General features: G+C 37.4%; 1 protein-coding gene across 6 annotated transcripts in view; it reads left to right on the top strand.

Annotated features, from left to right (window-relative positions):
• The first annotated feature begins 48 nt into the window (after positions 1–48).
• Positions 49–23,744, top strand: part of osbpl3b (oxysterol binding protein-like 3b) — an 80,450-nt gene continuing 56,754 nt past the window's right edge. For 5 of the 6 annotated variants that reach the window (XM_051866662.1, XM_051866665.1, XM_051866667.1 and 2 more), the window contains exon 1: positions 49–376. The gene's annotated coding sequence lies outside the window, so the exon portion shown is untranslated. The remainder of the gene's footprint in view (positions 377–23,744) is intronic. The other variant, XM_051866669.1, reaches the window with a different exon arrangement.

Genomic DNA, 23,744 nt, shown 5'->3' with positions numbered 1-23,744 from the left:
GAACCGCTCGCAGAACCCACGCGCACAACAAGACCGTTTATTTGCACAGTGAGCGCGAGGGCAGAGCATCTTCTGACTCGTTTTTGATTCAGATCATTTAATCGTTTTATTTCTACATGTCGAATAATAGCGGTTTGTTTCAATATTTAACTGTATCCACTTGTGTTGCTTGGAGGTCAGTTACGTTAATACCTAACGTAAACTTCAAAAGAGGTGACAGTCTACTCACAAATCTATTTGGTTTGTTATTATTCTTCGCTTGATACGCTGTGTTGTCGACAAGATGCCGCGCGGATACATTTCGTAGTTCTCTCCGCAGTTTTCTTATTCTCCGGAAGTGGCGGTCAGTTTAACAATAGTTACTTCAGTTTAAAAGGTAAGTTAAAAACTTCTTAAACTACTGTAATTAACTATGGCATTCCTTATTCTTTTCACAATTTTATTGGTTCTGCATGCCGTGCAGTCCGGAAACATGTCCATGCATGATTGCAAACAATGTATTTACCAAGTCAAGACTGTGTAAAAACGCTATAATAACTGATGTGATTAGGAAACTATTTTAACTCGGGCGTGGACGACAGGAATTTTTGCAGCTATAACTAAAATTGCCTTTTGAAGAGAAAAGTCTATTAGTGTTTTAGTTTGAGAGTTGCTTAATAGCTGCATAGGCTATACATTACCTTAATTTTGAGGGTTGGCTGTCATTTATAAAAATACAATTCATGCCATTATATTAATGGGGGCGATTTTCTTAAATGCACAAGGCATCAAGCGTGAATTTTATCGGCCTGACAAAGTTATTCTTTCATCTTTCTTCATTAAAGAATGTAAGTCAGTATTAGAGTCTTTCTCTATTGATGACTTCAATCTCTTTAGATGCAAATAGGTTCATTAAAGTTGCAGTAGGAAATTTGGTGCTTGCACTTCAACATGTATTAAATAACAAGCACTCTAAAGTACAACTCACAAGCTTGTCTAATTGCCTCAGTAAAATGGCATGTACTTGCAAGTGAAGATGATGAAGGTGATGATGATGGTTTGAACAGTTAATGTCAAAGAATGTGTTTGAGAGGTCTGGGTGTGTGAACTACTGGGTGTCTGACTTTGAACACTATCTGAATGTGACAAGAAGCACTGTATCCATTAGAAATACACTCTTTTGTCATTTCCCTGTCACCATGGTAACAGATTGTGAAATGTGTTTTCTATGTATGTACTAGTCCTAACCAGAACTGTGTGCCAGTGAAGTACTTTTTTTAATACTCGCTACCACATTATTTAAAGGGACACTGAGCTGCCTCAGTGGCCAATTTGTGAATATTTTCACAGTAAGATATATTGGGGGTGGACTGACTTTTATCTTCCTTCACGGCCATTTGAGGAGGATGCGCTCTCTCCCTATCTCTTTATTTGTCACTGTCTATTAACAATACTCCAAGAAACACAGACTTCAATGCATTACAATTTTTAAAATCCAAACACAGCAGTTAAACAGGACAAAGCATTTCTGCAGAGATTCCTAAAATGATTATTTCACACAGTATCCCACTGTGAAATTCAGTGCGTAGTGATAGCCCAATATTTTATTGATCAACACGACACAAATTTACGCTGAGTCAGAGTGTGTTTGTAGATTTCTTCAGCCTGTGTCAGTGTTTCAAAGCATGATTGGATAGAACGGGGTGTCAAATGGCCCTGTGCGTAGCTTGAACACCAGTTGATTTTTGCAGTGATATGTGAAAAGGCTTGTTTATAACAGACTGGACTGAAAATGAATCTGGCAGGTTGCGGATGTCTTCAATAACATCTAAAATGATGAATGACAGCGGTTAATCCTGCCTCAAGATCAGTGCCACAATGTCATGAGAAATACAGCTTTGACCTAGTTTGCAACCTTAATTCGTACAATAAAGTATTTTTTATTTTTTATTTTTTAAAGTATTTTTGTTAACAAAAAATGTTACAAATTGAAATTTTCACTGTATGTCGACTGACAAATATAATAGACGTAATCCAAGAATGCATATGTAAGAAAGTCAACCTCAGACATATTGACAAACTCAAAATAATTTCAGATAGCCTTAAGTCCAATGATATATATAAAAAAACTAAATATATTGCCACCTTGTGTAATATCTGTTTATTCATCTGCCTAAATGAAGTAATGTTTTAAAATATCTTAATTTAAAGGCACAATATGTAAGATTTTTTAATTAAAATATCCAAAAACCACTAGAATAATGTTATATATTTTATCCCAAAAGTTTCCAAGAATGTTTAAATCCAGAGAAAAAAGTAATTTTAACCAGGACACGTACCGCCTATCAATGACACCATACCTGCGTTACCCTCGATTTCCGGTTTTACTTTCGTAGAAACCGTGGAAACACCAAAGACGCTTTAATATACAGTTGTAGTGTTGTCACAGTACCAGAATTCCAGTAGTCGGTACCAATGCCATAAAAATTTTACGGTTCTCGGTACCAATTTCGGTACCACAGCAAAATCTGTTGGAACTATTTTACTATTTTATATAGCCTATTTTAAAAACATATTAAATATGGTAATCATACATATAAATATTTGGAGCGTGTGTGTATATATACCTCAATGAAATAAATTTTGAAATTTAAAAAAAAAAAAAAATGCCCAAACATCCATTTTGTAACAGACGTGCGTGTTTATTTTAGCTATTCCTTCAATGAAATGACACACTACAGCCTGTAAAACTATGAAATAAATATCGGTAAATAATGGTAACCTAAATAATAATAAAGTTAAATATTATTTAAAAAAACAAAAAAAAAACCATTCGTTTTTATTTCTACACAAAGATGCGTCATATAACGTACCGCTCTGCTCTTTGAGAGGGATGTGGGACACGAGCAGGAAAGAGGTCATTTCGCTTTAATAATATCTTCATGTTATCTCCTGATGTTACAAGCTACTGACACTTGTTGTAAAAGGTCTGAAGAGCGAGTTTTATCTTCACACATTCAGGCTTTATTTGATTTAGTGCTGCCAGAGAAAGCGAAAGTAAAAATCACCAGCGTGTGTGAAAAGCGCTACAAATAAACTTGACGCGCCTTATGAAGTCTAATAACAAGCACAAACTGTGTTAAATAGAAATTGACGTACAAGCAAAAAGGTTTCTGTCCTACGGTGTTTTTTCTACTTTACCACAGTAAAGAATGCGAATAGCCTATAATAGGCCTAAAGTGAACAAACGGAAGAAACGTTATAATCCCCTGCGTGAGTGAAGATTTGGGAAAAGAAACAGAGATTCCATGTTCAGTGGAATAACTAATGGAATATTGTTAAGTTCTCTGCTAATCAGGTGACCGTGATTCGCAAAACAGAATACAAAGCTTAAATTTATGGACTCACGTACCTCTCTCATTCGGCATGAACCAAAATGTTTCCCTGGCTGCAATGTCACATTTAATTGCTAACCTATTGTTTCTTTTGTAAACAAAGCTTTGTGCTTCACTCGTGTCATATTCAAGTAAATACTGGCACAGCCCTATCAGTGGGTACTGAATATATATCCGGATTGTCGGTACTCCCGGTACTACAGAAATGCTGGTATTGTCACATTTTCAAAGTACCGGTACTTTTGACAACACTATACAGTTGCATGAAAAAGTATGGAAACCACTTGCAGAATCTGTGAAAATGTGAATAATTTTAACAAAATAAGAGAGATGACCCAGGGGGTGAAAACTTTTTTAATTTGAAGATCAAGGTAAATTGTACTTAATTTGTCTTCTGGGAAACATGCAAGAATCTTCTGTTGCTTCTAGGGCTGGGTATTGACACAACTTTCAAAATTCGATTCGATTTCGATTCACAAGCTTGCAATTCGATTCGATTTCGATTAAATTCGATTCGATTCAATATCGATTATTTTGGATATATATAAGGAACAGTACATGGCAAATTTTCTCAAGGAAAAAAAATCTCTCAACTAATGCTGTAAACTATACATGGGAATCAGTTCTACATTACTATATTGAAGGTTAAAATTAACTGATTTGTATACAAACACTTAAATTAGTGGAAGTTAAGGAAGTTTTTATAATAATAAAGTTAAAATACTAACTTTACAATTTATATTTCTACTCCAATTCGTTTTTTTAAATATATTATTTAAATGGTGGCTGTTATAAAAACTTGACGGATTTATTTAAACATGCATTAATCTCTCTTATTTTGTTAAAATTATTTACATTTTCACAGATTCTGCGAGTGGTTCCCATACTTTTTCATGCAACTGTGTTTTATTAGACAGGTGAGCAACTATTTGGATACATTCATTGACAGAAAACTAATCATGTTATATAGCTCATCACAGTAAGTCTTATTGTTTAAATCTCATTTTCTTGATTTACCAGTAATACCATGTTTTACCATGACTAATATCGATCTAGCTTACTGCAGTGTACAACAAGTGTCTCATAGTGGCTGCCAAGAGAATGCACAGAGTAGCATTATAACAACTTTCAACACACAAATGTATCTAATATGATTAAAAAAAGCACTGCTTTACCTCACATACTCATGATCAGAAGAAACAGAAGTGGCGACTGCGGTATAATAAAAGTTCTGCTGCTCTCGAGCCGTGTGTCGTGCACGTCTCTCATTAGTAATCACTCTAGCGGCCTCGTTCCACTCCAATGGGTTTCAGCCACACCCTGCTTCCTACTAAATAATGCTAATAAATCTATAATACATTAGCTCACCCATGAATATGATTCTTAGATGTGAAGACACCTCCCATGATTCCGCAAAATCAAGGCATCATCAAGCTACGCCTTTGTTTTGAATAAGCGACCTCTAGCAGCTAAAAATTACTTATTGTGCCTTTAAGGACTTTTATCTATTAATGAATGTATGTATTTAACTGTGATTCATTGTATTAATTAATCAGCATATCATGTTAATTTACATTAATTCAATGTATATTTATAACTTTGTTATAATGTAAATATGGCTCGCACATTATATTAGGTGTCTTTAACTACTAGTCACTTGGTGAACATGATGTTCATGTTGTATTGCCAAACACATTTGCTGCTATTGAGGTGGGATACGGGTCAGGTTAGGGACAGGTTTGGTTGTCTGGATAGGTTTGAGGGTGGGTTATGTATAAGTGCATTAAATGATACATAGTTGCAAGGGGATGAGATGGTCCTCTATCCATTGCCCTTTCTTATAAAAATAACCTAAAAGAAAGTTCCATATCATCCATTCTGGCTTCTATTTCAGTGCTTGGTATGTCCCAGCCTGGACAAACCTAAGGGATGCATTAGAGGCTGTAATTTCCTTTTCCATCAATATTGTATTATGGTGCCATTATGGTGCACTTTCCATTTCTTCAACTCTTTATGTTCTTCCTACAGCTTTTCTGCTTCCTACTGTAGAGCCCATGCAGCTCTCAGATTAGTGGCTGTAAGTGTGAAAAACACTGCTAGATACACCATATATGAGAATAACTTAAAACTAAACTGTGGGCAAATGACTGGGCCAGAGCGTATGGGAAGAAATGGGAAGAAGTTTAAGTTTTAAGTTCTATGAGGACATCCACCACAGGTGTTTGGCTTTTTGGTTTCACCTGATGTCTGACAGCAGCTATGCAGGTAATCTTCCTCAGTATGGGGCTGCACATAGTAGCTGTGTCCTTTAACAAGAAAACACACCTTTATTTTCACACCAGGACAGCAGCCTGAGCTCAGGACCGTTTTACAAAATCACACACGCTGTTGCCATAGTCACAGTGTGAGGTGAAATAAGTTGAGTTTGATAAGAGTCCTCAGCAGGGTGAAAGAGGCTTGATTCTGTGGTTCTTTGATTCGTTTCCTATGGGAAGTTCTCTACGATCTCAACTGTGTTTTGGAAATGTGTTGTGGATATGGAGTGATAGTGTATAGGGCTTTGAGAGCAGATGTTGTCGCTGCTCAAGCGCAGTGGCAGGTGTTGCCGCCGTCTGCCTTCTTCATCCATAAAAGATGTGATTTCTAAACCTAAACAGGTGGGTGAGGTTACAGCTAGATGGAAAGACACCATTCTGTCTCAGACTTGTCTGGTTTTCACTGTATTAATATGTTGTTTATTTAAAGCAATTTGTTTTTTACATGTTTCATTCACAATTATTGAGGCAAAATCTGATAACATCGTATTTAAGCCTTAATGGTGACACATGATCTCATTATGTCTGTTCAGACGGTCTGTGCTGTAGACAGCTGATATCAATAGCTCAGTTCAGCTTTCCTTTGGTGTCATTTCATTGCTGTCTTTGTGTTGTAGAAAGAGGGCAATTCCTCACAGAAAAGAGAAAAAAATAAAATAAAAAATAGCATTACATGTATTTAATTTATTATATTTATGTTAAAGGGTTAGTTCACCAAAAAATGAAATTTCTGTCATTAAGTACTCACCCTCATGTCGTCCCAAAACTGCAAGACCTTTGTTTGTCTTCGGAGCACAAATTAAGGTATTTTTGATGAAATCCGAGGATATCTAATCCACACATAGGCAGCAACGACATTGCACCTTTTGAGGTCCAGAAAGGTACTTGAGACATCGTTAAAACTGGCGATGTGACTACAGTGGTTCAACCTTAATATTATGAAGCAAAGAGACGAGAGTCATTTCTTTATCCTGTAAATGTAAGAGATGTCATTAAATTACACGCTGTTATCCCTTTACAGTTGCCACTCTCATAAAACACTTGAATTGAACATGTACGACTTTTAAACCTAAATTTAAGGTCCAACAACAGATATTTCAGCAAAATGAATGTTTTTGCGCTGAATATTAATGTCTTCCTCTCTAATGCGTCCTGTCTGTTTGACGCTCATGTACGCGCCGGCGCTCATTCAGTAAAGTTTAACGCAGACTGTCAGGACAAGCCTTCATGCAAATGGAAATATGTGAATTTGTAACACTTAGAGATAAGGTTATAACCATAAAATGTTAGTTTTTATTTGGCGGAATACATTGTTCTCATTTTCTGTGACATACTGTATATCAGGGGATTGTGTAACGTGAGTTTATTGAACAAGAGAGTTTCACTTTGATATGAAGAAGTCATGCTGCCAGTCTTTTCAACACACTGTGAAACAAAAACAAATTTCTTATAGTATTTGTTGATTTTGCAGAGTGTGACAGAAATAAAATACCGTATGTGCCATCCGAAAACACCACCTCTTCTGTGTGTGCAACATCTAGGTATAATAATAATATTATCTGCTAATACCATAACATTAAATCTGATTGGTTTTCATTGGTGACGTCATATGTAAATGATATGTGGTCTGCGAGACTTGCACTTGGACCATAGTGCAGCCCACTGAGAAAAAAGGTTGAGAACCACTGAACTAACTAGTCACAGCAGTTATTTCATCCCGATCTAGCTTTTGCAATATTTCAAATTGTCTATTAACAGGCAAGACAATGTGACTTAAATTGACATTACCTCATCACTCACTCACAAAGGTTTCATAAATGGAGTTCATCTTATCTGAATAATGCTTTCTCCAATGTTTTCTTCAGTTCAAAACATTTTAAATAATGTACATGTGATTGATGTCTGTATCAAGGCAACCCATTACTACAACTTTTCATATATTTTTGAATCCTGTAAGAAATCTGTAAAATATTTATGCTGTGTAACCATACCAACTTATTCCATAATTCCCTTCTGAAACTTAAAGTTTTACAAGTAAAGAATTGTATAATACTTTTGAGGATATGAACGTCCATATTATCCTCGCACTGGTGGCCTAATAAAAGCTGTTTTATTTTACACGGAGTGGGTTGCCTCATTGAAACACGGTGGTCCCATAATGAGATCACATGACCTGCTGAATATTCAACTTATCTCAGTAAATCTATGAACAGAAAAACTAATCGTGACTGCAAATACAAAAAGTTAATCATGACTGCTGAAGTGAAAAATGTAGCTTTTGCACGATGCAGTGCAACATCAACAAAAAATGACTATGTGCACCTTTAAGGGATGAAGTTTTTTTGTTTTTTTTTTTAACTCAGAGCTCATTCGAGACTATTAAAAAACCTGGCAGTCATAGAGAGTGCAAGTGTTTCTTCCTGGACAGGTTTTCCGGTCTAATATGTCTTTGCGAAGAGAATGGAGAAAAGGTCAGAAAATCAAAAGACCTGAGCCAGTTTGCAGAGACGGATGAGTTGTCAAGCTCAGAGGTCATGACTAATTGGCTACTCTGCCTTATAAATATTAAAGACAACAAAGAGCTTCAACATGCTCCTCCACTGTTCCCCTGCTGTTCTTGCCTCTTAAAAATACCTGTAACTAAAGGGTCAAAATGGCTGTGGTCTAAAAAAATATTTGGCCTTAAATAGAAATGGATCAAAGCACATCTGCATCCTAGCAGCCTGTGGAATGAGGCCTCTGGTGAAGAGATAAGAGTTTATGGCCCCTGTGTGATCTACCAAGCCTCATTAAATAAACCTTACTGAAGATACCAGGCTATTCTTCTGCACAAGACTGCAGTCTAAAGTGGAGTTTTATTCAATTCTAACTGTAATCGGGTTTTATCAAATGGACGCTGATTGAAACTATGCATTGCTTTAGCCCTCCTCTGCTTCTCTGTGCTTGCCTGGATGCGCTGGAGTTTGTAAGTGCAATAAGAGTGGAATTTAATATTCTGGCATCTCCTAGAGTGCTTCAGATTACTATATGTTATGTCACTTTTACCGAGTTTAGAGCATCAGAGTTGGCCTGTTATTCGCAGGGGGTGCATGTGAAGGCAGGATAAAGCTCTTATCCAGGCTTCATTAATGGCTAATTCACTCTGTAACTGATGTGAATTATCGTACATTAGACACATTATTTCAAGAGGTGGAAATTTTTCCAGAGCAACGCTGAAATGTGAGCCCGTTTTGCCTTTGTTTGCAGCATCTTTCCATTTCAGCAACAAAATGGAAACCTTTTATTGGTATTCTCACTACATGCACTTTATTTGTGCAAAAGAATCAGACACTAGCCCTGCTAAACAAAGACGCCTACACAGAAAATAAATAGCTGAAGTTTGGCTCACTGTCGTTGCTTTGCTTGTGAGGAAATGTGTTATCACAATGTGATAATTAGCAGTCCTACAACGCATAAATTAGGAGAACCTTTGGTGTCCAGATTCACCTTTCTTGGATTTTCTCTACAAATATCATTAAAAAAAGAGATGCTATTTTGCTGATGTTTGTACGATTTGATGATGTGGATTTCTATTTGGAGAATCAGTGGAGCTATTGATATCAGAGCTGCTTTTTAAAGAATCACTAATTATTTTAAAGGCGAAGTGTACACTCTTAAAAATGCTGGGTTGCTTCAACCCATGATTGTGTCAAATATGGACAAACCCCACCACTGGTTTTAATTTTTAAATTAAATTTTAAAACCCAATGGTTGGGTTTGTCCATATTTGACACAATCATGGGTTGAAGCAACCCAGCATTTTATAGATTGCATAAATTATGTACCACTGTATTAAAAAAAACTTAAGCTGCAGTCCATAAGTTTTGCGTCTTTGTCGCCATCTCTGTTTGAAACCCGCACTTGCAGTTATTTGAGGAATTATTATCTTTACGTGTGTTGTGTCTTGGCACGGCTCCTCAGCGCGGATGAATCTAATGTTTGCTGTCAGTCACCACATCGGTGTGGATACTGTACTTCAGAATCACAGATTGTAGTCTTGGAAGTATGACCAAAATAAGAATTTTCACCGGAAAATGTCATCTGAACAAGTAACAAATCTGCCACTTTTGTTCTGATCAACTGAGAAAAAAAAGCATTACAATAGATTGCACTGCCAATGGTGATTAAATTTAACGATCGCTTAACTCATATCACATCAAACTGTGCAAATTATTATTATTGTTATACTTTGTTCTCAAATTGTTAATGTTAACAACATCAGCATTGCATGACTATGTGTATTTAGTGTGTATTAGCGTTACCTGTAGATTTCAACTTCTGTACAGTCTAATTTCTAATGTTAATTTTTTCATACTAAACAATCCACCATCAAAATGATAATTTTAATTATTCCAGCTGCTGTGAGAAAAGGCTATAAATGATCCGTCACCTTAGGGCTGGATGATTAATCGAAAAGTAATCGAAATCGAAATTCAGAACCTCTAATTGATGTAATTTTCGTTTTTTTAATCCTGTTAATACTTTCCCCTTAAAAACATACTAGTTGTGTAGCCACGTGACTCCGCTCTGTCCAGTCAACATGCAGGTGAACGCCGAGTCAACACAGAGACGGAGCGCAAGCGGTGAGCCTTGCGTCTTCACTAAACTTTGTCAGTTGTATGTGTTTTAAGGTTTGCCAGTTTAGACATTAAAGCGATTAGACGATCGGATGTGTATTATTATATCGAGCTACCGTGCTCGCGCAGCTGCATTGTGGCACGAACACTCATACAAACCGTAACGTTAGCTGCACAATACATGAAGATCGCACGCACAGAGAGGAACGCAGAAACTAGTTGTCAGCACTGTCCTGTGATTTATCACTAAAGTAGCTTAGAAACTCAAAACTTAATATAGCATATATTTTTCTACTTTTGAAGGAACTATTTACAACCCACAGCTTCACAATTAATAGAGAGACGGTATGACTAATTCACACACGTAATCGCTCTCATTACTGGTAATGTGCTAATTTATCTTTATCTGATTTACAACGAGCAGAAATCTGTAAGAAATGTTACGAACCATAGATAAAATAACTGCTGAAAGTGAGCTGTTATGTCAGATCACTCTTTCTATAGGAAAAAATATCCCTTCTTTAATAGTTAAGCATATTTACAGTACAAACCTTGAAAGTGAACTATGGGCAAAACAAAAACAAAATAATCGTTCATTAATCGTAATCGAGGTAAAATGTTCAATTAATCGAAGTTTTGATTTTAGGTCATAATCGTCCAGCCCTACGTCACCTGCAGCATAGTCACATGATATAGCCTACTAGCTGGGGCTCCTTCTTTACGTAAACAGACGTGACGCAAAGGCGAACGGCGGCATGCTCGAATTTAACTTATTTTGATGAGTTAAAGTAATGTAAAAATGACATTACTTTGCGTACAGACTAAACAAAAACTGTTTTTGAAAATCGTTTCAACAGATTTTTTTCATTGGACCCCGTTGATCCAATTCATGTGGACAAAAAACAGACATTTTTCATTTTTCAAACCACTGAGGCGTGTGTCATTGCGTGTGTGAGTTTTGTTTTAATCCTATTGTGTCTTGTTGCTCCAGTGATACTCTGTGTTGAAATAAATGAAAAACACACGTTTTGTAGCGGCAAGGTTTTATGCATTGTTGTTAATAAAATAATGTTCTGTTTTATCAGTCATTTGAAGTGGTTTACTTGTTGCCTGCAGTTTTGATTTAAAGCGTTAGTTCACCCAAAAATGACAATTCTGTCATTATTTACTCACCCTCATATCCATTGATGAATGTTTATATGTGAATAAAATCCTAAATTTAATCTGTTCAATATATAAAGCGATCGTGTCTACATAAACCTCTCAATTCATATGGATTAGTTGTACGATCTCTGTATGACATGACATGAGGTTGAGTAAATGATGAAAGAATTTAATTTTTGGGAGAACTAACCCTTTAATATGACTACTGTAGTAGAAGATCTTTGTATTGTACTGAAGCCAAAATGTTGGTATCGATCCGACCTCTAACATGCATTAATATTCAGAGAATTTGTCTTAAAAATATTTCGAGTCCAAGAATAAATTCAAGGTTGTGAAGTTATAAACTGTCTGCTGTTGACATTGTATTTCTGCAAGGCAGTAGTTTTATTAGGTCAGAGCCTCAGTCTCAGAGCTGACACAAGGAGTCTTCAGTAAGAGCAGAATTTTCCTGCTGGGCTTCTGTGGGTCCGCTGGGACTGAACTGCCCTGTTTGCGTTCTTGCCAGAGGAGGATTTCTGCTGCTCTTACACAGTCTTGCTCTCACCAAAGTCAGTGTGACATCTCTAAAATATTCTCTTCTTTAAGATATACATGACTTCTAGTAGCCATTCGCAGTGTCTCTGCAGAGATCTGATGTTTCTAGATCAAAGGAGTTGATGAAATATTTCGAGCAAACATCCGTTTGGTGTCTGTCGAAGAAGATGGTTTTCCCCGCCTTGGATATTATTGTCTTTCCCCTCAGCTCTAATGAGTCAGTATTTGGCTCGATCACGTCATCTGAAGAAAGGGGAGGGCATGTGGCATGTTTCAAACAGTCTGAATTCATGTCAAGAGATTTACGAGGAAGGGAGGGGCCGTAGGGTGGATGGGGGTCGGAAGTGGTTGAAGCACAGGAAGCAGAGCTTGTTCGTTCAAGAAACATTCAGTCGGAAAAGTGTCTCAAAATGCTAGACTTCATGAACTGTATTAACAAGGAATTCTCCCACATTCTGTCAGAACTATTAACTCTTCCATCTCAGCTAGAGCTGTGAAGAAAATGTCAAATTTGAAGGTCAAGTGCAAGTATTTGAGTGACATAATATTCATCATTCTTCTCTCTGCCTTCTCATTGGATAACCTAAGCGATTTTTACTAAAATCCAACACCCATCATGCCCACCTGCACACCATTTGAAAAACTAGAAGTTATCTTCACAGTTCACTGAAGAGCTGTTTCTCAATATTCTACATTCGCTCTGAGCGCCAATACTAATGCAAGTACATTTGTAAATGTGAGCGCGCTGGCACTGTCTCATGGAGGCTGAAGCACCAGGGCTTGGCAGGCGCTCAGATGGAGCTCTACAGCATCTCATGAGGAAAAGAGCACATCTGTGCAGTCTTATGCTGGAGGGAAAATTCAGCCTCGAATACACATCAGTGTCATGCTTTCTGTGTAGACAACTTTGTTGATTATAATGGATGAAATTTCAACACATCATATGGCTTTGTTCATGTTCAGTGTAGAGTGTACACTAGAATAGAAAGTTCAAAAGATCAGCATTTATTTGAAATAGAATTTAAAATAGGCCTATATATATATATATATATATTTTTTTTTTTTTTTTTTTTTTTTTTTGTGGAGTCTGTGATACATTACCATTCAAAAGTTTCCCAGGTGAAAAAAGTACACTTCCATAATGTACTTATTTTTGCGCACTAATATTGCACTTAATATACTAAAAAATCTTTTTTTACTTCTTAAGATCATCTTAAGAACATCTAAGTGTACTCAACTGTGCTATTTTGAGACACCATGAATATGAACTAAAATGTGCTTTTAACATACTATCTCTACATTTTTTCAATACAGAGATAGTATGTTAAAAACACATTTTAGTTCATATTCATGATGTCTCAAAATAGCACAGTTGAGTACACTTAGATGTTCTTAAGATTATCTTAAAAAGTACTAAAGAAGAATTTTTAGTATATTAAGTACAAAATTAGTGTGTGAAAATAGAGCACTTTAAGTACATTATGGAAGTGTACTTTTTTCACCTGGGTTGTGGTACAATTTAAAAAGAAAGAAAGGAAATTAATACTATTATTCAGCAAGGGTGCATTAAATTGGCCAAAAATGACATTAAAGACATTTATAATGTTACAAAAAGATTTATATTTTAAATAAATGAGGTTTATACATTAATATATAGCTGCTTTTACATCCAAATTTTCATCATTTTTAAAGGGATAGTTCACCCAAAAATGAAAATTATCCCATGATTTACTCGCCCTCAAGCCATATAGGTGTATATGACTATCTTATTTCAGACGAACACAATCAGAGATATATTTAAAAATATCCTTAGTCCTCCAAGGTTTATAATGGTTGTGAATCGGGGGCCACGTTTTGAAGTAAGAAATAATGCATGCATCCATAAAAAAAGTAATATATACGAATCCAGGGGGTTTATAAAGGCCTTCTGAAGTGAAGGGATGTGTTTTTGTAAGAAAAATATCCATATTTAAAACTTTATAAATTCAAATAACTAGCTTCCGGCAGACGACCGTATGCAGAATGCCAAATTTCTGAGCTCGGAGCCCTCCCCCTGGACAGCATGCCAAATACGCATAACCTTTACTCAATTATATGTAAGTGTGAACTTATGAAATAATGCTTTGTGGTCATGTCATGAGGTGATACCCAACCAATTGTGTTACTTCCTCTGTCACCATCTTTGATGTGAGAAGTAGGAGAAACACATGCCCAAATACTAAAAACAAGTAATAGTTTTTGGAAAAAACCTACCTTAATGCAAAACTCCAGAAAATCAACCTCAGCCAAGTTTATGTGCAGATCAAATGTTATTATTTAACTGAAAATTTGCATAGTTGGATGAAAACCCAGCATCTGCTAATATATAATTGAACTGATCTGGGGTCACAAATTTGTGTATATCGACTGTTTAACAATGGTATCCAACTTGACTCATCCATATTTTTTTTAACTCAAGTGTTATATAATGTGAAACTGTTTTTGCACGAATGCCAGACTTATCATTCATTTGTTATAAATAATCTTATCTTTGGTTTGGTTTTGTCTGTGTCCATCAAGTTCCACATAACCTTCCATTTGGAAAGTATTTCCAGGAATTCACTGGATTATCAGAAATATGAATTGCAACATGGTTATATAATATATAAAACATGGTTGAATTTACAGAAAAATAACTATATTATGATACAGTAGAGACCATTATGTTGATATAAAATTTCTTGTACCGTAAAATAATATTTAGGCTATCCTGCAAACCACATGCAATTTGAGTAGCCCTGAATTAGCCCTTCAGTTTATGCTTGACCAACACACTAGTGTGTTTCCTTTTCTTAAAGTGTCTGTAAAGCAACTAGTGTGTCTGATATTGTACAGCATAATGTTCTGCTCAAGGACACAGATGGAATAGACCAACAGGACACTACACTTTCAGGAGAGCTGCTGAGAGACAATCTGATTTTTCTAATGCAGTGTCATTGTGGTCATTGCAAATTGTAATGTTGTTTTATTAACAAAATTCGGGAGGAGCATGTTCAGATAATCTACAAAATCAGCTGAAGAGGAGGCCTAATAGCTGACTCACATCTGTCCCACAACAATTTTCCAGAATCCCTCCTCCATCCCAACTGCTCATAATTATCTGTTCCCATCCCAGCCAGGGATGAGGGGAGGGGAGTACTCTGGGTTTGGGCCACATTCCGAGTTTGAAGCCCTCCCCCTCGGACAGCACTCCAAATACTCTTTATTCGCAAGTGTGAACTCATGAATTATCAGCATAACGATTTGCCTGAATGATTGAATTGAAATTTACAATTTCAGAAAGTCTATGACAGCAGCACTTGAGTTGAATAAACTCTTTTGTTTTAAATATTCTAAAATCAGACACCGCAGTATTTAACAAGTACAATGTACTGAATGTTAATTTGTATTTAAAGAATGCTGAACACATTCTGCTCTAAATGACAGATGCTTGCACAAAAGCAAAAAACTTTGTCTATTGTAAAGATTTGCATTTTACCTGCATATTTGAATTTGAATGTAAATGCAGACGGAAGTGCAAAGTGGAGTTTGTAATGGATCAGATCAACACACCAGCTGAATTTTCTATGTTGGACAGTAAGCTGGAGCAGACATATATAATAAGAGCTGCCAGAGTGAAAGTTAATGAAGACCGATGTCCAGCTGAGATAGAACATCCTCTGAGAAACCTGCTCACAAAAGAAACCTCTCTGCTTCTGAACTTCCCTTTGAAATTGAAGCCTGCAGCTCAGTATTACAGCATAGACTTAATGAGAGATGATACTGATTCTGACGTCATTATACCATTATTAGAGTCCTAACGGATCCCGGTAAGACAGTTATCTGTCCTGAAGAAGCAAGAGGAGTCACTAAGCATGAGAATGTCATTGGTGGCATTGTTCTTGTTATTTTTTTAACTGCAAAGATGAAAATCCCAACACCCATCTTCTAGGGGTGTGTGTCTTGGGTAATTGTAACAACTCAAGTAATTTGGGTGGGACAGGGGCATTTTGTGCTTATACCGTACAGAAAATTGTGCAACTTTACTTTGAACATTACTTTACATCAAAAAAGAAACCAAAGACAATTCTATTTTGTAATTTTACATTAACAATGTAATGTTCTATTTATCAAAACCAAGTCAATCTCATCAAGTTATGTTTTAAGCATTTCTACATTCATTCCAAAATAATATCTAAAGGCAATAATAATTTAAACAGTATATTTTATTTGTGTATTGAGGTTTTTCTTTTTAATTGTCAACTTAGGCTATTTTGGATCATCAGTCATGCTCCGTAAACACCTTCTGTCACAGACACGAAGATGTATTTGCACCAAGCTGATTGCACTAAAAAAAAAACGCAGTCATCATGCTATCAGTCCATTTCAAGTTTGATTTTGATGTGACATAAAGCAGTGATATCTAACTGGGTGATCTGTTTACTTACTTTTCAATTAGTCTTCCCATTGACGGCATCATTTGTTCAGTCAAACTGACGCGCAGAACGCACATGTCAACAAGAGGCGGGATTTATCGCACAAACCAATCATATCCAATCATAACCAATTACATCCAGTCATAGCGTGATGGAGACATTGCCTCATCTCAAGTGACTTTGAGGAAACGGCCATGATATATACATATATATACACACACACACACATATATATATATATATATATATATATATATCATTGCTGCATTTAGTTCTCGAGTACAGTTGTGATAATGGCACGATTTCGCCCTCTGGATCAGTCTGAATCCGTTGGTGTGAGGAACGCTGTTACAACAGAGATAAACATCACACCTATAAAACACTTCCAAAGCAGGAGCTCCCATGTTTCTTGCACAACACTATGAGTCATTCATGCCTCTAAGACCTCAGACCTCACATAAGTATCAATAAAAGCTCTATCAGTGTCTCATCCCCAGCAATTCATCGCAAATCAGAGAGCAATGCATTCACCATGCGCCGCTTTGTTTTTGAGTGTCTTCAGGATCTGCTGCATAATTCAAGCCCACCAGCTGATTAGATTGAGGCTTTGCCCACGGGCTTGACTCAGGGCTGTTAAGCGGAGGTGGCACAGTGTGCATAAGCCTCTTTGGGCAGGGCGTTCTCAATGGAGTAAGTAGGGATTTCCTGACTTAATCTATTGGAAACACATTAAAAGACAATGAGTTGTATAGATTCGTCTACGGCAATGTTTTGATTTTGCAGCAGGGGGTACCAACCCCTTCAAAAAACTGGGCCGAACAACATTTTTTCCAACATATTTTGTGTGTTTTCCATTTATGAAAAATTTACATTTATGGAAAATTACTAATTATTTTAATTGCTATTTATTATTTATTATAGCAAATATCTAAAACTCTTTAACTAAATGTTGTCATATGAACAACTAATCAGTAATTAGACTGGACATTATATCTAAGCCACACTTTTTAATTATCATTTTTATATTGATGAATGTTACTATTTTATGTATTCTATTTAAACACAATCATTTTAATGAATCAATTTCATTCCCAGCTGACAAGGAATGTTCTCAAAACTTTGGCTAACTTACTGACAAGGTTCTCTTAAAGTTATGAACAAATGTTTTTCCAGTAATGTTGATAGAACGTTTGTTCAGAAATATAATGTTAGCTCAAAAAATGGTATTTACACATCATTCATTGAACTTTTTCTGAAATGTTTTAGTTGGACGTTTGTCTAACGTTTTTTAAACGCTACTTGTTTCTGAACATAACGTTTCCATATTGTTTGCAAGCTGATAAAATGAAATGTTTCCTTAATGTTCACATTAACTGGACGTTTTGATTGAGTAACCTAATGGGAACATTAGCAAAGCATTCTTAGATTTTTTTTTTTTTTTTGAGGAAGTGAGTGATGCAAACTTTGATTTAGACAAATGACTCCTGTGTTTGATTTGGACTGATTCAGTTTGAATGATTCATTAAAAAGAACAACACCAATCGACACATTGGCCAGCAAATTTTGCTGTTTGTTCATTTTAGAGTCAGTTAGGATAACACAATAGAAAATACTTTCAATTATTTTGAAATGCCCAGTCTTTCTCTCTCTTCATACAAGTTCACAACTAGGCTAAAATATATGTTTGTATATTTTGCTCAGTGGTTGTGGAGAAAACGTATGTCTTTTTTTTTTTTTGGCTTGGCTTGGCCATTTTCCCTTTTCTTCGTTTGGTTCTCTTTTATGTTCTCTTTCTCTTTGTGTGTTCTGCTCGTGTTTCTGTCTCTCTCACTCTGTGTTTCTGTTCTGTCTCTGTCGATTTTCCTTTATGTCTGTGCTCATTCACCCAGATACCCCCACTATAGTATAACATTGTGCAGTCATATATGTTTTATCTTCTCTCAAAATAACAGAACTTGTCTGTCTCAAAACAAGGTCTTTTTCAAGTCAGTCAATGTAATATTACTTGATGTGTAGAACCAGAGACCAGACTTCAGACTGACATCTTTTGTGAACTGGACTGTTATGCTATGGGTGCTGGAGTGTTGAAGGAACAGTTGACCAAAAATGAAAATCTGGTCAGCATTTACTCAACCTCATGTTGTTCCAACCCAGTATTATTATCATTTTTTTATTAATTGACATGACTTGTGTGTTATATTCCAAGTCCATACGATCTCTTCATATGCAGAACAAGACTGAAATTTAAGCTGTTATTCACTGCTAATCTTCCTTTATGGCAGAGCTCTCAAATATCATCATTGTGTTTAAAAATGTAAAAATGATATAGAGAGCTACGGCAAAGGGGAAGATTATCAGTGTGACAACGTTAGTAAGAAATTTAAGGCAGTAAATAATAATACATAAAATAAAGCATAGACTTTATAATTTTGTTTAAGGGATAGTTAACCCATAAATGACTATCTTCTTTCAGAAGAACACAATCGGAGATATATTTAAAAATATCCTTGCTCTTCCAAGCTTTATAATGGTAGTGAAGGGGCAAAGTGGTAAGCTTAGACGCCTCTCGCAGTTCAAACAAATAGGGCCGGGCAACAAACTCAAGCTCCTCTTATATCAAAGTCATCCCACATTTCTCTTTAAAAATGATCACTTTAGACTAATTCGTGACTGGTGTTTTGTTTTGCTCTATCCTCTGCTTCCGCATTCATCGTTGCGTCATGTGTTGGGTCAGAGGTTACTCTTCCGCCGCAAATCGATGCGTCCGGCCGGAAGCTACTTATTATAGTTTTAAATAAGGATATTTTTCTTACAAAAACCCATCGCTTCACTTCAGAAGGCCTTTATTAACCCTTTGGAGCCGTATGGATTATTTTTATGATGGATGGATGCATTTTGTGGCTTCAAATCTCCCCCCCCCCCCCACCACCACCACTACCACCAATATAAAGCTTGGAGGAGCAACGATATTTTTAAATATTTCTCCAATTGTGTTCTTCTGAAAGAAGAAAGTCGTATACACCTAGGATGGCTTGAGGGTGAGTAAATCATGGGATAATTTTCATTTTGGGGTGAACTTATCCTTTAAGATCATATATTAATCTACTGTTTAATTTGACAGTGTATTCAAAATGTATCGATGTATACATAAACAGTAAAATCTAGTCTGACTTTGGCACCCTTTTCTCTGCAACATAATCTGCACTGTTGCACCTTGGCATTAAAATATGTAGCCCCAAAACAGAGATCAAGGGAGTTATTTAAAGCCCCAGCAGGCCTCCACATCATCTTGGACCCAGATCTTGCCGACCTGGGGAGAAGGACCTGATATCTCTCACTCCCATTTCTGTAAACATAAGAAAACTGTTGAGTTGCAGAACAAAGTTTAATGTTGTAATGATGGGTCGACAGAATGTGGATCCATTTGCAGCTATTTTATTAAAAGGACTTACAGAATAGACAGGGCAAAGGCAGAGGCATAAACAGGGACAGGCAATGGTCGAGGCAGGTGGCAGACAAACAGAATCAGGGTACAGGCAAGGATCAGGGCAGGCAGCAAAACAATCACAGTCCAGGAAACAGGCAAAGATCAGGGTAGGCAGCAAAGGGTCGCAGGGAATAAACAGTCCAATCGGTAACAGGTAAACAGTCCACAGAAAACGCTCAGAAATGATCACCAAGGCAAATCAAGACTTCACAATGTGTGAGTGTGTGTCTTAAATAGTGTGAGTGTGATCAGTCCCAGGAATAAGGGGGCCCATGGGAAACGTAGTCCGAATGAGAACTGATCAGTATTCCGGTGATGGCTCCCTCCGGTGGTCCGGAGGAAGGGCCGAGGGAGCCACATTCGTGACAAATGTCAATGTTAATCTACTCTCACAGTAATTAATTAAAAAAAGAAACATAAAACAGGAAATTATATTATGGAGAGGACTCCTGCAGACCTTCTTGACTGTGCGGCAAAATCAATTAACCTTTTAAATATGTAAAATATCTTTTAGAAATTTTAAAATACTGTTTTTATGACATGCAAGGTTATTTTAGATTGTTAAATATAGTACCTGGGTTATTATCGATAACTAAAGCTAAAACCATAAAAAACATTTTCATTACTTTAAATAAAATAAACATTAACTGAAATAAAACAAGTTACCCCTAAAGGGGCATGTCACATTCAGGTCATGTTCTGTTTTGTTCATTGTCATGTTCTGTTTAGTTTCTAGGTCATGGTTTTTGTTGGCTATGTTCAGACTGCAGGCAAATCGGATGTTTTCTCAAATCAGATCTTTTCAGACAGACTGTCTGCACTATTAATTGTAAGTGATCAATTAAGATTTGTTTGTCCAGACATAACCAACCCATCTGCATGGGTTGCTTTGGTAACAATGTAGGCATACCCATGTATGTGATGAACCTTTCAAAACGGATGCAGGAAAAATGGAAGTGCATCATCTTACTCTCCAAATAAGCACCCTGTGAAGATGCGGTGCCGAACTCCTCTGTTGCACAAGAAAAACGTCTCGGGTTACGAATGTAACCCTTGTTCCCTGAGAAGGGAACGAGGTGCTGCGTTGTCTTGACGACACTTTGGGGAAGCCCTTGGCGTGCAAACATCTGAAGCACATGTGAAACTAGACCAACCCTGATTGGTGCTGCGCCGTGACATACTCAGTGACGTGGCATGTGGAATACACTGAAGCTAAAAAGAGATGCCGGCACACAGTAGTGTCAGCTTCTGATAAGAAGAAAAAGGGACGCAGTGTCTCATTCCCTTCTTAGGGAACAAGGGTTACAGTCGTAACATGAGACGTTCCCTTTCAAGGGAACTTGCGCTGTGTCATCTTGACGACACTTTGGGGAATGTAATGCCCACTGCGCCATGCCAAGTGATGTCTGTCCTAGTGTGAAACTGTCCAGGTACAGCTTAGGACAAGAGGAACTGTGCGCCCGGCGTGGAAGGAAGATGCAGACTATAAAATCTAATGAACGTTTGCGGGGTAGCCCAGCCCGCCGCATCACATATTTCTTGCAAGGCATGCCGCGTAATGGTAGGCCAAAGAAATTGCCTCGACAATCCAGTTGCCGATTGTCTGCTTGGAGGCTGGGGATCCTTTCCTGGGCGACCCGAAACATACTAACAGCTGGTCTGACTTCCTCCAGTGAGAAAACCTCTGAAGAATAGTAGATCTAGGCACCTTAGGCATGTAGCCAAATCTAGGGTGTAAGATAGCCTTCACCCTCCCAGGAGCAAATTCCAAGCAGGGAGGGGAAATAGACAGAGCTTCAAGATCCCCAACTCTCTTGATGGATGTAATGGCCAGCAAAAAAGCTATCTTTAGTGTGAAAATTTTCTCAGACGCTGACTCAAGTGGTTCAGAAGGGGCCAGGGATATCCATTCGAGAACCACCGCCAGATCCCAGGCTGGGACTCTGGTATGAGTCGCAGGCCTCAACCTCCATACGTACAACCAACTGGTGCCTCCCCAGAGGTCTTCGTGGATGGAGCTCTAGAGTTGAATATAGTCTCGACCACTCAGGCTGAGAGACCAGCCTCTAGGTACTGAGCCCCCTCAGGGGCCAGACCCACAGATTCCACAGCTCTGGATGGCGGTGAAATATTGTGCACCCACCCTGGAAAAGCAGGTCCCTCCTGATGGGAATCTCCCAAGGAGGGCCTGCCAGGAGTGACACGATGTCTGAGAACCATACTTGGGCCGGCCAGAATGGGGCTTCCAAAAGGAGACTGACCCCATCCCGATGGACCTTTCTAGAACTCCCGGGAGCAGAGCGATTGGGGGAAATGCATACAGGCGTAGCCTTGGCAACGTCTGCACCATGGTGTCCTGGAAGCGTGAGAGAGAACAACAGCGGATCTAGAGCACAACCTCTGCTTCTCGCAGGGCCAGTCAATATTTAATTTATCTACAGCACGAGTGAAAACCTCCACAAGCTCCTCATAAGCGGAGTCATGGAGTGGTGAGTCTTCAAATTCCCCCGCGTCGATGCTGAGCACATCCACATCCTTAGATACAGATAGCTCAAGCATCAAGCCCTCATCCTGGGCGGAAGAAGCCGCAGAGCTGGCTTCTGCATTAGGATTGAGGCTGTCAGAGCTGGCTGATGAGTGCTGAGAAAGCGCCTCGGCAGCATTTATTAACCCACTGGAGTAGTATGGATTACTTTGATGATAGATAGATGTGCTTTTTGGAGCTTCAAAAACTCGGGCACTATTCAATGCCATTACAAAGCTGGGAAGAGCCTGAATATTATTTAATATAAGTCTGATTGTGTTTGACTGAAAGAAGATAGTCATATACACTTAGGATGTCTTGAGGATGAGTAAAATATGGGTTAATTTTCATTTTTGGGTGAACTAACCCTTTAAGGTCACAGAAACTACATAACCATTGTAAAGTACACAATACTAATAGCATGAGCTGTTAAAAAAAAACATATGATGATTAATAGAATGACATGAAATCATACCTGCATGTAAATCCTTCCCAGCTAACACATGACATACCAGTTATGTAATTTATTTTGGTACTTTTTGTTAATTTCATGACTTACTAATTGAAAACGTAGCTCATAATTTCATTTACTCTTTATAGTGAAGTGATATACAGTGCGGGGCTCTGCATTTGTGCATGCTGCAAGCAGAGTATAACATCTGAGAGTACAGGAAAGTTGTTTTTCTAAGGTGAGAGACAAGTTATAAAAATTAATAACATTAGAATAATGACACTGACATATAGCCTGACAACATCTAATCTGATATCAGATACAGAATCAGGACAACGCGTTTTTCTGAGGCACACTTTAGTTAAATTGCATCTGACAGAAGAGTCAACAAAATAAAAGTCTTGCATCAGAAAAACATTTAGAATTATGTTTTTTTGTTGTTGTTTCTTTGACTACACAGTCCACGACCCACTTTTGGGCCACAACCTACCAGTTGAGAAACAGTTTTAAACTATATTTTTAGAAAATGCTTTCTCCTCTTCTTTATCATTTACCAGGGGAACTTTGAGTGATCAACCATCAGAACTTCACAAGAAGTTATAAATATTTTAAACTCTTTTTGAGTTGTTTTGAACTTGAAAAATAAAGCTTTGGCAACCAAATTCTCGCTATACACTCACACTAGTACATTTAATCAACCTAAAATTCAATTAATCCAGAGGTCTCCAAAGAGCACCGGTTGTCATAGAGGTTGCATTAATACGGCTAAATTTCCTTCATTAAACTAGCTTCTCCTGAGGGAAATGCAGGCCTGTGTCATAAATC

This window comes from Ctenopharyngodon idella, chromosome 16 (genome assembly GCF_019924925.1).
Source record: "Ctenopharyngodon idella isolate HZGC_01 chromosome 16, HZGC01, whole genome shotgun sequence".
Taxonomy (NCBI): Eukaryota; Metazoa; Chordata; class Actinopteri; order Cypriniformes; family Xenocyprididae; genus Ctenopharyngodon; species Ctenopharyngodon idella.
Note: the sequence above shows the minus strand (reverse complement) of the source record. Positions and strands in the feature narration are given on the sequence as shown.